This window comes from Hippocampus comes, unplaced genomic scaffold (assembly GCF_001891065.2).
Source record: "Hippocampus comes isolate QL1 unplaced genomic scaffold, H_comes_QL1_v1.1 scaffold270, whole genome shotgun sequence".
Classification (NCBI taxonomy): Eukaryota; Metazoa; Chordata; class Actinopteri; order Syngnathiformes; family Syngnathidae; genus Hippocampus; species Hippocampus comes.
The window spans coordinates 642,501-659,342 of NW_017805631.1; positions in this window are offsets into that span (position 1 = coordinate 642,501).

Genomic DNA, 16,842 nt, shown 5'->3' on the forward strand with positions numbered 1-16,842 from the left:
GAAAAGGACTTGCTAATGGACCTGAAAACTGTACAACAGAGCCACTGAAGTGTTCCTGAGAAAAGAAAGGCGTTTCGACTTTATTTTCAAATAAGCAGACGCTGTGGAGAACTACATTGGTGAGTCAATGAATTTTATTTTACATTTCTTCTTGTCATTTTATTTCGTTAGTATTAAATTCATGGTAACGAAATAAAATGACAAAGATACAAAAATGTATCAAATAAATCTGCTCACCTGCAATTTATAATGGTGCATTGTAGTCACCTTTGTGCACGAAAGTTCGGTCAATCTCAGCTGCTCAACATTTTCACTTATTTGCTATTGTATCGCTGATTTTCAAAATGCAAATGATCTATTTATTTTCAAAGAATAGTTTGTTTTGTTATTGTTTGGTTGGTGTCTTATATGAAACTGAGACATTGCGCAATTTATTGGACAGACTTACTTTAAGATCACACAGCGTAATTTGGGTGGCATTTTATTTCGTATTTTAAAATCACCTTTTTATTTTTGACGATCTGTAAATTTAGTTTCCTGCTCTTAATTGTGAATGCATACTTGATGGTTTTAAATGCTCCTGAAATTAAGTGTTGCTTGACGAGCCTATACAGTATTGTGTTCATGTATGTGATGTCACTGAAGGCCTAAGGTTGAAATGCACGGCCCGCCACTGCGTAGTCGTATCGGACCTCAAAACTGAAGTCGTACATTTTGGAATGCCACAAAGATTTTTAGGAAAAAAATGCACGTTGAAAGTGGCACAATGATCCAGAAATCAATCTGCCGTCATGCATGACACCACAGTTGAAGCCAGCACGTTTTGTGAGTAGGCAGCTATGGGAAATTTAATCAGAATTGAATAATGAGATGGAACCCGTAGACATGCTTGCACCTCTCACCGACAATTCCACTGAAGAGGGAGGAGCTAGAAATGTTTTGGAGTTATGAGACGGTGGCTCCTCTATCTCATCATTTCATGGAGACGTCTGCTCAAGATCTCGTCACGTCACTGAAGCGTGTCACAAATGCACCATCAGAATTATTACGATTACAACAAATGTCCACTTTATGCTTTGTGTTTCAAAATGAAAATTAAAGTCAAATATCAAACTTCCGAACTTTGTATTATCTTCAATAGGTTGCCGTGTGACAGCAAAAATCTACAATCTTTGCTTGAGGCTAATATTTTACAATTGTGTATATATTTGCATTTAAACCGTAATGGTTTTGGTCTTTTGTTAAAAAGATTGATATTTTGTAAACAATTACTTATGGTTTTGGGTGTCGCCCATGTGATGTTGCCTCAGAAAAAGATCTGACTGTCCTAAAAGAGCAGTGACGAACCGTAATTTTGCGATGACGGAAGCGCAGTGAAATTAAAAATTGCGGAGTCACAGACTGAGATGCCAGTTGTGGTTCGGCTTGAAAGGTTCAATCTTCTCCAATAACGTCCTCATATCCACATAGCGCAGTCGTGGCGGCAAACACTTATGCAACACCAATTCTGGACATTACTAGTACTGGATATTGGGTGGCAATGGTTGCTTATCTATTGGATCGATCATACAGCACTAAGAAAATCATTGAAAAGCCAAATATTTCATTGGGGAAGATTCTACTTTGGTTGTTTCTGACAATATTTTTCTTCTGATACAAAACACTTGCACTTTGAACCAAATTAAAAAAATAAGCGCAGGACAGTATAGTACATACAATAGCATCCATGGGCAGATTTTTTTGTCACCATTCTTCAATGCAATAATCGGACATTCTTCTGTATGTGATGACACACACGCACACACACACACACACACACACACACACACACACACACACACGCACACGCACACACACGCACACGCACGCACACACGCACACAAAGAGGAAGGTTAATGCCTTGTGACATTTTGTGCGTCAGAACGTTGCTCATGTAGGACTAAAGTAGGAATTGGAGAGACAACAAGTTGTAGACCTGTCATCTTACCGGAGGAAGAGCTTAGACGTAGTTATGACGTACAAAATCTTTTTTCACAGCAGTTGCTTTTGACATTATGACTTGAACGCCAAAGCTTCCCTCAAGCTAGGAAAAATCACCACTGTTCCAGTCCAATGTTAGAATTGTTTGTTTGTGGGCTGCAGGGAGCTGAAGTGCATACAAAAATTTGGTGACATAACAGACACCGCAATGGTCTGGGCTAAGACATACAGTGCACTCAGAAAATATTTCAAACCTATTTTGCAGCTTAACGCTTAAATAATTGCTCCATCTCCACCCCCCCACCCCCATTACATATATTTAAAAGAAAAATAAAACCCACAATATTACTGTCTTTCTTTTTATTTTCAAGTTACTAATACACGTTCCTGGGCCAACCGGGCCATGAAAGCCCCATTTATTGTAAGCCTGTTTCACCTTTTAACATTAACAACAGCCTTTTTTTTTTTAAGTTACATGAAATTTTTTTCTCACGGCAGGCCGGCCATTCTACTTCCATTGAGAATTCACAGGAATTTTATCAGCCACAAAGACATTTGACTATAGTTAGCCAATGCATGTGTATGAACGTCAATTCGCCCATTTCTCTTGCTGCTTATCCTCACAGTAGGCTCATGGGTGAGCGGGAACTAGACGACACGATGGCGTAAGAATTTGTTGTCATAAGGTATGAGAAGAAATGTTCGGTTGCTGCTGTTCTTACTGTTATTTGATTATTTAGTATTGATGCAAGATCACGGCACACTATAAATTTTACCTGACAGTCAATTAAGACGATGTTGTTCAATGAACCATAGGTAACATCAACACACTTAAATGCTAATGAGTAATGTGCTCGTTACAGAAAAAAAAAATCCGCATTGGTTGTTGCAATGCATGCTGGGAACTGAAGAGCTGCCAATCACAGCAAAAGTACACAAACAACAGTAATGTAGTATTCTTCACAAGAGCCGTTAACAGTTTGTGCATGTCAAGTTGTTTCCTGTGGGTCCTCTAAAAACATGAACATATTTAACGATAATAATAGCATTGGAAATGTTATGATTCAGTTCTTGTGTGTCTCCAGCAGGTGGCAGATGAGAGCTTTCCCTTCTTTGTGCACACCTGATGCCAATTGAGCCATTAGCCATGTATTTTTAGGAGTGAATAGCTGCCTGCTGCTTGTCAGATTATTGGACCTTGTTGCTGCTCATGCTCAAGTGTTTGTTTTGTAGACCTCTTGATCTCGTCATAGTCGTTTTTGGTCTCTTGATTCAACATTTTTGTCAGTAAGTACTTTTTTTTTTTATTTAGTCGTTTGTCTTTGTTGTTGATTGTTACATGTAATTGGCTTCTGAACATTTTGTTGGTTTTCTCGGTTCAACTATTTCCTTGCCTTTTGCAAGCATTTTTTGTTCATGTATTTTTTTTCCTGGTTATTGTTGACCAGCGATTTCTGTTCCTACTTCGTCGGTGTGCTTTTTGTGAATAAATATTTTTTTTTGTTGATGAGTTTTGTCTGGTATTTATGTTTCTGGCATCCTAAACATTATTCAGTTTCGAACCTAAGAGGAAAATGCGCTTGGACAAATGGCTCCATGGTGGACTTGTGGAGGGCAGATGCACGCGTTTTGTTTGGCTCCATCAATAAGGCAGATTGGACTGCCCTATACTGCACTGTATTATACAGCAGAGTATAGGGGGAAAAAAAAAAAAGTTCTTGCTCTTATTCTGGTTTGCTGTCCAGTAGCTTAAAATTTTTATTTAAGAGCCCTTTGCACTCAGGGGGGGGAATCACGTTTTTTTTGGGTGGTTTCCTTCACATCTCTTGGTCAGAGGGGCTCTTTTAACATATTTGTGCATGGAATATATGAAGATACTGTGATGTACATAGCCCCCCCCCCCCCAGTTTTTTTTTTCATATTAAAATGTCTTTTTTGTCATATCTGATTAGGAACTGCACAGTCCAGTGTGGCACCCCAGTTCTGATAAAAATTTGTCGCCCCCTCCATCATTTAAATTACCCATCCCTGCTCGAGTCAATCATACTTTGCTTCTATTTCATTTTTTTAAAATGTAAACAGATAACTCCCTATTTTTGTGTTTCTAAATGAAGTAATGTTCAAATATTTGATCCAGTCAGATACTGTTTACACATACACACTAGGTGGTGCTGTCGTACAACTGCGGAGCCACTGGCTTCCTGCACGGGCTCACAAGAAATTAAATCACGCATGAGAACATGCTTACTTTGTGTGGTCTCGATTCATTCAAACGTATGGAAAGTGTTCTACATTGAGAACTGTCCAGTAGCAATGTCAATATTAATGTTGATTATTGTTTTTGCTAATATTCTTTGGAGGATGAACAGTAGGTTTATTTTGATGATGGGTCAGTTAGCAAAGTATTTTTCATTTTATTTTGTCTTTAAATATGCACTTCTGTTGGAAATTTAGGACTGGAAGCATGTCTGAGACTAATGTTAGACTTTGGTTGCAGGCCAAAATGTGTTGAGCTATTTTAAGAAGCAGTTTGCCGTGTGAAATGCTGCATTCAAATGACAGTCCTCTGCACGGCACAGCATTGGTGGCAACACTCAATTCTCATGCGCTGTGCTGAAGTAGAAGCTCAAAAAAATCTTTGGTGTCAATACTTGTTACGATTCAACTCCTTTACGATATGTGATCACTCAATGCAATGGTGCCTTCAGATACAAATTTCATTCCATGACCACCATACAGCACTCAGATCTGAAATACATACTCGGAAAAAAATCGTCCGAACGATGGTTTGTATCTCAAAAAAACGGAAGTCGGGTCACAAGACAAAGGCCCACAAAATAGTTTCCCTCTTAACTCGGATAGCGTTGTATTGAGAACCCCCCCCCCCCAAAAAAAAACCCAACCAGTATTTTTTTTTATTTTGCCGCAAGCTAACATGATGATTTTGACTGAACACAAATACAACAAAGATACATGAGCTGTATTGTAATGGGGAAAAATACACCTTGTACATGTTTTTTCATGTTATAGGGAGATTTTTTTAATTAAAAGCCTGGCACAAGACAAGGCATGAGCCAAGAAGCATTCTTGTAGCCGACAACTTCAGTCATTTTAAATATTTTTGCCTCCCTTAATCCGCTGCCGTTGAAGCTCCCTGATTCACGTTCCTCCATGTTGCTGCTGTCCCAGTTTTTTTTACACCTTGTAAAGCCAAGATCTCAAACAATCGAGATCTCAACTGCGCTTGACTTTGCCTCTTCTTATTTATGCCTTCTTTTTCCTTTTTTTAAATGTAGTGTCGTCATCTGTGGAGGTTGGAAAAAGTAACCAGCCAATTTTGACAAGGAGCAGAAAGTACAGATGTCTGTATTCAAATGTAGGTTAAAAAAATCGGAAAATTGTCATCAAAAGAAATCAGTAGTACAAGTTCGGTTTACCTGAAAATTCTATTTGCGTTTTTAATTGACTGAAAATGTTGATACTGGGTGAATTGACTGTCATTTGTCTCTGAATAAACAAGTTCATACGTGAGCAACACATTGATTGTGTGTCCTCTCTCAGATGTTGACAGTAAATTGGCCGCGCAGTGCTTGCTAGCCAGTTTAGTCTTTGCTGCGGGTCCAGATTTCCCCGTGAGTCAGGTGCCAGTAACATTTGAGAAAATAATTCCTCACGTTATCAGACAATGTCTGACGAAGAGTTAGAGTTGCCTTTTCTAATAATACACATTGCACCTTTTGTATGAGCAATTGTAAAAACTAAGCAAACCCTTTAGACCCAGCACAAAGATCTCGATGTGTGGTCTACGGAAGTGACCTCCTTGTGTGATACAGGGGCTGTGGTGCAAGCCTGAGTTCATTTGACCCATTTTATGTGATTCCCAGCTCGCGGTGCAGCACTGGGTTGATAAATAATCCATCAGATGGCTCAGAGGCTTACCTGATACTGAAATAGAACACTCGGTGAAGGCAGATGGAATTTCTCGAAGTTTTTCAAACCTTTCCACATGACCAGTGTTTGTTACGAGTGGAAGGTAAAAAAGAGAAGCTCGCCACACACACGCACGCACGCACGCACGCACGCACGCACGCACACACACACACACACACACGTTTGTAATTTTGATACGCTGGTATGGTGGCTGTGATCTGTCATGTTAATTCAGTTCCTGGGGGAGTGGAGGGTGTGCCCTCCAGCGCCACACCTGTCGTGCATTGCAGTCAAAGGACTTTAAAAGGACTTCGACTATAGTGCCAAGTGTTTCGTTTTCTGGACGTTCATGTGCCGTAGTTCTCTAGTGATGGTACTTTATTTTCGTGTGTAAGTATTGATAATGTTGTTACATTGATAATGTTTGTGCTTGTTTAGTTTCAGGTAATTGCACTTCTGTGTCACTTTTGGTGCAAGTGATTTGGCGTTGTCTACTCTCCTTGCGCTTTGTGTTTACCTAGTTTTATCCTGGCTCTTTTTTGCCAGCGGCTTTTGTTGTACTTGGTTTGTGTTGATTTTTTTCTGTAATAAATGTCTTTTTTCACTTATCCCTGTCTACGTTTGTGGGATCCCATTCATATCGGGGTTAAGCGGAACCTGACAGTAACAAGCAGTCCAGATGAATTTGACAGCTCACACATTTCTTTGTAAATGTGATTTTAAATGAATTAATAATTCCTGCAGTAAATACAATGCAAAACAGTCACCAGACATTCCCTTTGAGTCACTTTTCAAACTGATTGCGCGAAGACCAACACACAACCATGGCAGTTAGCTTTCTCATATGGGTGGCAACCAAAAACCATTGAGCTATACTGTGAGCAGTTATCCACTCAACTGAGGGAAATTGGCCAACAAGTTAAGAGCGGGTGATCGAGGACTCAACTGTGCCATCTCTCTTCCCGCATTAAAAATGTAATCCTGCAAAATAGTCCACATTTTTCATAAACGTACCTGTAGTCTGATTACATGTAATTTTTTTCTGTCACTGCAATGGAATACAGTTACGTCTTTTTTCTTGTGTCCTGAATATGTAACGCCGGTTCATGTATTCCGTTACTCCCCAAGCCTGAGTATAGGTCAAAATGTGTTGAGGCCGTTTTATATTTAGATGGTTCCACAGTCGTAGTGGACCAGGAAGGGAAACCATCATTACAAAGTGAGACAAATTCATTTTGAAAGCACTACCTAAAAAAAAAAAAAAAACATTAAAAACATTAGACAAGATCACTTCCCTCACTACTTCTGGTACCTTTTCTTCTCTGCACGTCTTTGGTTGGCCACCTGTATGTGGCGCTAAGGTTTTAAAGCCTCGCAGCTCTGGCTTACTCTTTGGTCCAGCCTTTCCATTCTCTTCACAACAATGCTTTGCTAGCAAATTTAATGAAAAAAATCATTCTTAGTTGATTGTATGTTGAAAGGGGACACTTGTCAATTACAATGACCAGAAATAAAAATGGTCACCAATTGGATTGCAAGGATATCAAAATGTCATGGTACAATATCTTCTTGGTATGAAGCGCAGGATGGTATTATTGTCTGTCAAAACAGCAACATCATTTGGGGGAAAAAGTGCCAGAAAGGTGAAAGAAAAACACACTTATTGTAATTGAACACACAATACATTATGCCCAAATGTTATAACGTTGTAACATAAAACAAAATTAGTTACTATCAGCAAGTACAAGTGCGGGAACTTGTTTCAAGTCACAAGAAAATGAATAAACAAATATCATTTGAGTGTCTTTCCGAAGACAAGTGAACATTCACGTAACTGGTGGAAAACAAGAATGTTCTGTTGAACATCATCATTTGTCATTCAAGTATTAGCAGACAATGTGTTTCAAAAAGAATAAACATTCAATCAGTTCTCATTATTTCTCATTTTGATATTTTCAAATGCCACGGCTTTCTGGTGAGTATTTTGAAAATGAATTGCAAAGTTGGGTGTGTAAAATTGTCAAAAATGTGTTGGTATGATAATAAACTTTATAAAATGTGAATATATATGCAGTAAAAAAGAAGTTGAGCTGCTGAAGATTCTTAAAAAAAAAAAAAACTCCACATGGGGCTGAGTAGCAAGGGGATGAATACACTCTTGGCAGGGGATGACAAGTTTGCTGTAGAGCAGGTGGGAAGATAGGTGCAGAGAAAGGCTGGATGAAAAATATGGTGTACAGAATTGCATTAAGAAAACAACCACCAACTGATGGAGTAAATAAATATTTTAAATCTTCATTAAACCATAAATTACAGTTCGTGCGAAAGTGCAAAAAAGTTTTTGCTCCCTATTTTTTATTGTTTTGCATGTTTGTTACACTTTCATGTTTCCTATCATCGGATGATGATTAAATATTAGTCAGAGACAACACAAGTAAACAGAATGCAGTTTTGAAAGGAAGGTTTTTAGAAAAAAAAAATCCATACCTGCATCGCCCTGTGCGAAAGATTGCTCCCAAATTCTAATCAGCGGTTGGGCCACACTCAGCAGCAACAACCAAAGCCCAACTCGGGAACGACCTCCAAGCAGTGTTGGGCATGCCTTCGGGCCACGAACAGTTCCCAGTCATCAGCCGGCAACTGGGTCTGCAGGTACCCGGGTCGCTGCAGCTTTCAGAGCCCCTTTGGGACCCAGTTGGAGGTTGCTCAACAGCAACAGCAACAACCAAAATCAGGTGTTTTCTATGATCGCCAATGAGTCTTTGACATCTGCGTGGAGATATTTTGGCCCACTCTTCCTTCAAGACTTCTTTAAGCTCATCAACATGAATTCTTGCGGTACTTGTGACTTCACAAAAAGCCACTTTGAACCAAGCCCGCTGATTTGCTTTGAGCCACACCACCAATCAAAATGCAACAGTGTGTTTGGGGGCGGCATATACAGCTTTGATGAAAACCTTTCTTGACTGACAAGCAAAGTGGTGTTACAGTGAAACTCCTCTAAACGAAATCATGTTTGCAGCAAGAAATTTTTCACAAAAGGGGGTTTTTCACTGTAGCAAATTTGATCTCAGATGTAAGCACACACACACCCACACACACAAACGTATGTGTACACGCACACACAAACGTATGTGTATTCTATTTTTATTCCAATAGTGCATAAGTATGAGCACACACTTATTTGACACTTCATATTGTCAGTGTAGAAAGAAAAAAAGGGGAAGAAATTGCGAAATTTACGATCAGCATTCACTTTCACTTACATCAATTTCTTGGATAATGTCTTTTATTTTGCTTGCTCCGTCTTTCACTTTGATCACTTTTACCCTCTCTTCCAGCATCAGAGCTCCTCTTGTCTTAGCTGCTTGACACCCAATGGTCCGTTTTGTAGCCATTTTAGCAATGCAACGTCCATCCTCGTCTGAATCTAACAATAACAAATACTTCCTGGCATGCAATGAACTTTTAAATGATAACAAGTAAAGCATTTGAGGAAACGTTCTTTTATTTAAATGTCCGTCGAGCCATTAGCAATTTACTCTGAGCAGCTAATCGGATGCGACGGATCTAGCTTCAGTATCTACACACATAGACAGTGAGGTCCCTCTTGCCCAATCGGAGGCCAGGATGATGCTCGGTAAGCCAATGGCAGACCAGCTATGAGTATGTTGAGTACAGGAAACTCGCAGCTGTGACCGAAATAAACATCGTTCACTATGTAAACCAGTGTGGTGGTTGCTGTTGCCTTTTTTCGAACGAAGCAGTAGAGGTCGCTGTTGGATAAAACTTCGTTGTAGTGAGTGTCTTAGCGAGGCTGGAGCAGAGAAAATGATTTCGTATAACGCAACAGGGGGGTTTTCGTCGTATGGGGGGAAGGAGAATGGGAATTAATGCATGAAGATTTTTTCACATAAGGGGGTATTTTCGCTCATGTAGGTTTCGTTCTAGAGGAGTTTCACTGTATTTAAGATGCCCTTTATCCGCAAACAACAAAATAACCACATTCTATTTTTTTCCAGTGCAAAGGGCTCTCTTGTGTAAAAATTACCAGTAAAGGATGGCACAATACTGCTGAACAGCAAACCAACTCATTTTATAACTATTTTTTCGATTAGGCTTCCTCACATTGTAATACAGGCATTGAAATGGAGCTTTATTTATATTTCAAACCCAAGACAACTCACTGTTACACAAGCAAAGCAATTAAAAGCATCCAAAACACAACAACATTCAGAAACAAAACTGAGAAAACAAAACAAGTTTGCCAACATTACTGAAAGAATGTATAGTGACAACATGTAAACAAATTAGCAGGAAACTTCAAAAACATTTTCTACATTTTAAAAGTAAAGTTAAGAAATAAAAGTAGGTTTCGAAAAATACTAAAAAAAAAAAAAACAGATCTTAAAATGTTGAGAAAAGCTTAATCAAAAGGTATGGTGGACGGGGAGCTAAATTTTGGGTGGGTTTTCTCTGGGTACTCTGGTTTCCTCCCACATTCCAAAAACATGCACGGTAGGTTGATTGAACGCTCTAAATCAGGGTTGTCAAATTCCTTTTTGTCGCGGGCCTGATTTTAGTTTCAGTTTCCCTTTGAGGGCCGTGATGACATATAAAGAAGTTAAGAATAACAGTTTATTCACCTATTGTTTAAGCTACTGTAATGAGGGGTTTGGTCACAAGAAAATGCTTACAGTATCACTCTTAATTATTACAAATGAGAATTTGAAATTTTGGTCCAGATTTTAGCAAGCATCATGAAAGTTGACATCTTTGATTTGCTTTTGCCGGCCACATAAAATAATGTGGCAGGCCAGATCTGGCCCCTGGGCCTAGAGTTTGACACCCATGCCGCGGTGTGATTGTGAGTGCGGCTGGTTGTTCGTCTGGGCGTGCCCTGCGATTGGCTGGCAAACAGTTTAGGGTGCCCCCCCCTTCTGCCCAAAAACAGCTGGGATAGGCTCCAGCACACCTTTGTCAGGATTAAGCGGTTTCACATAATGGATGGATGGATGGATGTATCAAACTGGTAGCTCTTTGCACTAATCAGGAGCCAAGCCGTAGCTCTCAGGCTCGAAAAGCCTTTAGCCTTGGCCCAAAAAAATCTGGAAAACTGAAATGGTGAAAAACAGCTTTGTAATTCAGTTCTGCCAAGTGTGTCTTTTCACATATTTTCAGAAACAATCAGCCCGAAGACAGCTGGGATAGGCTCCAGCACGCCTGGGACCTTCGTGAGTGTAAGTGGAACAAATAATGGATGGATGGATCTTCAGACGTGTGCATTTGGAAAACAAATATCTGAATTTACTTTGCATGATCATGAGGGTCCAGATCTGCCAAAGCAAAGCAACGCAGTTTTATCATAAAGAAAGTATTCTTGACTTTAGTGCAATCAAAAGCAGACTATTAATTTGGACACAAACAAAAACAATAATATAGTTCAAGAAAACTAAACACTTTTTACCCCCCTGGGGAATGCCTCTCAACTGCACGTTTTCTTGACACAAACATGGTCTGCCAATTTCAGATGTGCCACACACTCATGATGTTGAGCGGCACGCACAATTGCCCTTTGCTGTTGCCCTTATGTGTGGATCTGATGCAGCAAACCCCACTCTTCATGGGGAGATAGCAACCAAGCCCCACAGCGAATAGCTCTGTGCTTTCTCTCATGAAAAAACAAAGAGGCTGTAATGCATGCGTTTATCTCCCGTCGCATTAATTACTGCAACACCGTCTTTTCTGAAATAACTATTCATAATGTAGAATAACAGCAGAATTCAGCAGCCTCTTTGCTGACAAGAACCAGGAGGAGAGAGCACGTTACAAAGGCTTTAAAGGTCCTCCATTAGTTCCCTGTGGCTTTCAGGATTGATTTTGAGGTTATTGTATCATTTTATAAAACTCTTCAGGGTCTTGGCCTTTCTTTTACATGTCGACCCTTGTGGACCCTCAGGTCTTTCGGTACCATTCTTTGATTAATACACAGCGGCAGAGCCAACACCCACGATGAGGTGTCGTTCCAGGTCTACGGACCTCGTTTGTGAAACAGCTCATCGGAGAAACTTAAGGTCGCAGAAAGGTTTTTGAAAGGAGGTATGTCTTGTCCAGGGAAACCAAGACAACGAATGTACAGTATTTATAATAAAAAAATAAAAAAATAAATAAATAAAAAAACATGAGATTTATTTAAGAAAGAAAAAGAGAAAAAAAAAAACATGGACGGACACCGTTCACAGATCTGTCAAGGGAGCCTTCCCCCTCTCCGCGTCTTGCGCTCTCATTTTATCTTGTTGGGAGGTGGTGAAGCCCAGCGCAATCAGCATTTTGAGCAGCTACACACAGTACAGACTAGTGCAACTCTGTTTATCCGCAAAATAACTGGTCAGCATTCAATAGTACGAACAGTTACTTCCATTTAGCGCTGTTATATGTCAAATTCCCATTACAGGTGATGTGATAGCTATACCCCCGGCCCCCCAAAAAAGATATGTCAAACACGACCAGATATCTTCAAACATTGCCAGAAATCTGATTGTTTAAATAAATATATAAAATCAATGACAAAATGAGCTCACTGGACAAACAGTATTTAAAAAAACAAAAACGTAACAGTCGTTTTCCCAAAATATATTAACTATTAAAAAACGCATTGGATTTGATTTTGTACTTATGTACTGTACACACATTTAATAAACACAATAAAACAAATGTATGAAACGAACTTATTCCATGCAATTTTCTGTCAACATTATCATAGTTCAGCGTCCTTCCTTCTCTTTCCCTCAGCCAAGTTGTCATGTAACCAAGGCAAGCATTTATCTCTCTGCTTCTCAGACACGATACTCTATGATATGGCCTGCTCATTGCAACGGTCTTCAGCACCTCTTTTTCCTGTTGCTGGCCTGTTCCAACAAAGCAGTAAAAATGACAGAGAATGCTCTAACTTACGTATTGTACCGGTTCCACCCTCTCACACACACACTAAATGGTACAATCTTGTCAGCTCACGTTGCAAACCTCAAACAGAATCAGCTGTATACAAAATGGCTGAGTGGATTTTCTCACTTCAATTTTAGGTTTCTGCTCTGCTGCATTTAATTTTGAACACAACTTACGTCCACGGTTAGCATCGTACAAAAATACACGGACGTCGGACAAAGAAAAAGAAAACTGTTTGTCCATGCTTCTGTCTGTCTGTCTAGTCGAGAATGAAGTTCATTTGTTGAGATACGCGTAGCCTTCAGGACCTTGCAGTTGAGATACACTGTAGTGCTATTTTTTTTTTTTTTTTTACCTTAGGGGGGCAGTGTTGCTCTACAGGATAATGCAGCCAGTCGGTGGCAAGATGAACCCGAATGATCCCGCAGGAGAAAGTGAAAGCTGATCAAGAACAAAATCGTCTCATTTGAAGCAAAACAGATAAGTAAGGAGGTTAGAGACATTACATGTATTACAAGATGAAGGGAAATTAGAAGCTGATACGACTGTGGTCTTTGAGAAAGAGGCCGATTGACTGGTGGCGTATTCCCTGATCAGGCTCTTTGCATCTATTAGGGCACTATAAAGATGAAAGCAATCTTGTGTTTGGATAATTAAGGTTCTGTTCTTCACATTCCTCACTCCCAACACACGAAGAACATATGAAAAGCCGTCATATAAATGGACTAAAATGGAATGAAAGAACATTGACCTGGTTATTACAATGATCAGATCGAGCAGGTGAAACAGAGACATGTAAAGGCAGCTGTTTGGAAATATCGACAGATAGACCGCCACAATAGATGAGGGAGGTAGGGATTCTGGATGTGAATGAGGGTTGGCTATCAGCCGTCTTGCTCGCCAACTTGTTAACCTCTCTGCCCCACTGCTGATATGACCAAAGGGCTAGCGTATACACACAGTGTCAGGATGCTAATAATTCAGTTTCGTGATTAAAACTTGTCAACTGAAGGTTACCATCCTTTCGGAAACGAAAAGCCATGCAAACGGCTACCAGATTAAAACACCATTTAAGATAACGCATTTGCTCCAATTCTCTCGAATTATATATGCTACTATTTAAAGACCTAGTACAGTAAATTTTGAGATTTGTTCCAGAAGAAGTATACACTGTACATATTTGATGATAATAGCTGCAAAGGCTAAGATATGTAGAACTGAGTTATGGACTATTGTGGTAAACTGTTTTTCATCATTTCACTTTTCCTGAATTTTTGGACGTGGCCCAAACAAAGCTGTGTGACATACTATGGAGTCCAGCACTGAAGTCTCCCCGTCCCCACTATATTTGTCCAGTCATATAACAACATGGCACGGTGGACGACTGGTTAGCACGTATGCCTCAGAGTGCAGAGGTGCAGGGTTCGATTCCGGCCTTCCTATGTAGAGTTTGCATATTCTCCCCGTGCCTGTGTGGGTTTTCTCTGGTTACTCCGGTTTCCCCCCGCAGTCCAAAAACATGCATGACAGGTTAATGGAAAACTCTAAATTGTCCCTATATGTGAGTGTGAGCGCGAATGGTTGTTCGTTTATGTGTGCCCTGCGATTTGCTCTCAACCAGTTCAGGGTGTCCCCCTCCTACTGCCCGATGACAGCTCGGATAGGCTCTAGCACGCTCGCAACCCTCGTGAGGATTAAGCGGAATATTACAACGCGGCTAGCAAGCTAGCTATGCCAACACACCAGAAATGCATCTTGCCTGAGGAAAAGAATTGACAGAACAGCCTGGTGATGTTATTTGAATTCTCAAGTGCTCGTATTTTGTATTATTCAGGCTATCCTAATATTTTGGAAGGCAAAGCAATGTGGGGTATATAACTTGCAGGAAATGTGCTTAAATGTCTGCCGGGTAACATGAGCCATAGGCCGAATGATGTGTGCCGCCATGTTTAATACAGTAAATGGATAACTTTCCCTGAAGTACCTCTGTTGTTTGGACACACACACACGCACGAACGTACACACGCATGCACAACAATAAGCAGGACATTACGCTTACGCCTCTCAACATGCTGTTGGAAAGCCATTTAGTGGACAGGCCCACAGAGGTTGAGAGCAGAAACAAGAGCTTTATTTTGCACAATTTTGAAGCGTCGTGATATGTATTAAATCATACAAATTTTGAAGTTTTGCTAACACTCTTCTCTGTGGTGTGCTTCAAATTTACAAGACATGTATTTTCAATTGACAGCAACTTTAATCCATACATCATTATGGATATACATTATCTGAACCGCTTATCCTCACAAGGGCCGTGCTGGAGCCTATCCCAGCTGTCTTCGGGCAGTAGCAGGGTACACCCTGAACTGGTTGTCAGCCAATCAGGGCATATGTCGACGAACAACCCTTCACACTCACAATCACAGCTAGGGACAACTTAGAGTGTTCCACTAGCCTTCCATGCATTTCCTTGGAATGTGGGAGGAAACCAGAGGACCCAGAGAAACCCCACGCAGGCACGGGGAGAACTTGCAAATTCCACACAGGAAGGCCGGAGCCGGAATTGAACCCTGCACTTCTGTATTACGAGGTGCACCTGCTAACCAGTCGACCAAGACATTGATCTCACAATATTTAAAAACAATTATTTGACAAGGTAGCGAACAGATGAATATCATCATGTAACACTTAATTTCTGTCAACCTCTGCAAGTGTTTACATGTTGAAATGATAATTTCAACAACATTGACTGTAAAGCAGTTTGCATCACCAGTGCGCTTTTTTTAGAACAGGGCCGCAGGCTACTCATGTGGTCCTTGGTTCCCTGGAGCACCATGTTTGTGGCACCTGTTCTAGACCATACATTTTTGTCAGGCTGCAAGACTACTACAGATTTGGTTTATTGAGCACACCGAACCCACTAAATATACAAACCAATCAGAATTTTTTTTTTTCACACACAAATCACATTGGTTTATAAGCCGTACAAATTGTAGGTATGAACTGTCCTGCCACCCCGAGTGTACATGCCTTAGCCTGATGGTGGCAGTAGTGTGACACAGGTAGAGTTGATAAATGAACGATGAGGTCAAGAACATCAGCAAACTCATTTACAACTAAATCTTGTCTCCAACAGTTGTATTTGTTTACACAGAGCAGAGGATATATACTGTATATAGTATGTCTGTGAGCATTGCTGGAAGTTGATTTGGCATGTGTGACTACTATGTCCATGCTAATGTTATTGTAGCAAAGGCTTAGCCCGCTCCTCAGTTCACTTACCGCGAGACATTCACCTTCGCGCATTTAGGTATCGCGTTATCACAGCACCTGCCAGTTTCCGGTTCGAGGAGCCAAGATGTCGACGTGAGTGGTTGTGCTTTTGGGAGCTGCTTACCTGACTCGATATAAAGTTAGTGGAACACAGATAACTCTTCTATTTTTTTCATGTCAGAAAATTGATATATATTTTTTTCCTCTTGACTTTGCTGCACTCACGGTAACTTGTCCTTAGCGCAGTCCTAGTTCTCTTTCTTGGACGTTGCCTCGACTCGTGCTAAGCTAGCAGCATTATCAGCAGCATTGACAAAATGGAGCTGAAGTCCACACCTGAGAATGTGCTCGTGGATGGCGCGCACGCCTACTGCCTGCAAAACCAACCTGTCCTCGCGGTTGTGGAAACTGACTTTCCCGCATTGCCCGTCTCGCCGTCCAAGCCACCGGCGTCGAAGAAAAGTAAGCAATCTCGCACGACCGAAGGAGAGAGCGCGACCATATTGCAACAATTATCAACGCTGTTTAACACCAGATTTGATACGATGAAGACAGATATCAGTAAAATGACGAAGGACATGACAACGAAAATAGAAAACCTCACGAAAACATTGAATATTGCCTGCGCCGAATTAAGAGATGTAAAAGCAAGTCTAAAACAGATCGACGACCGCGTTGGACTTATGGAAAAGAAAGTGAGCATGATGGAGGGGC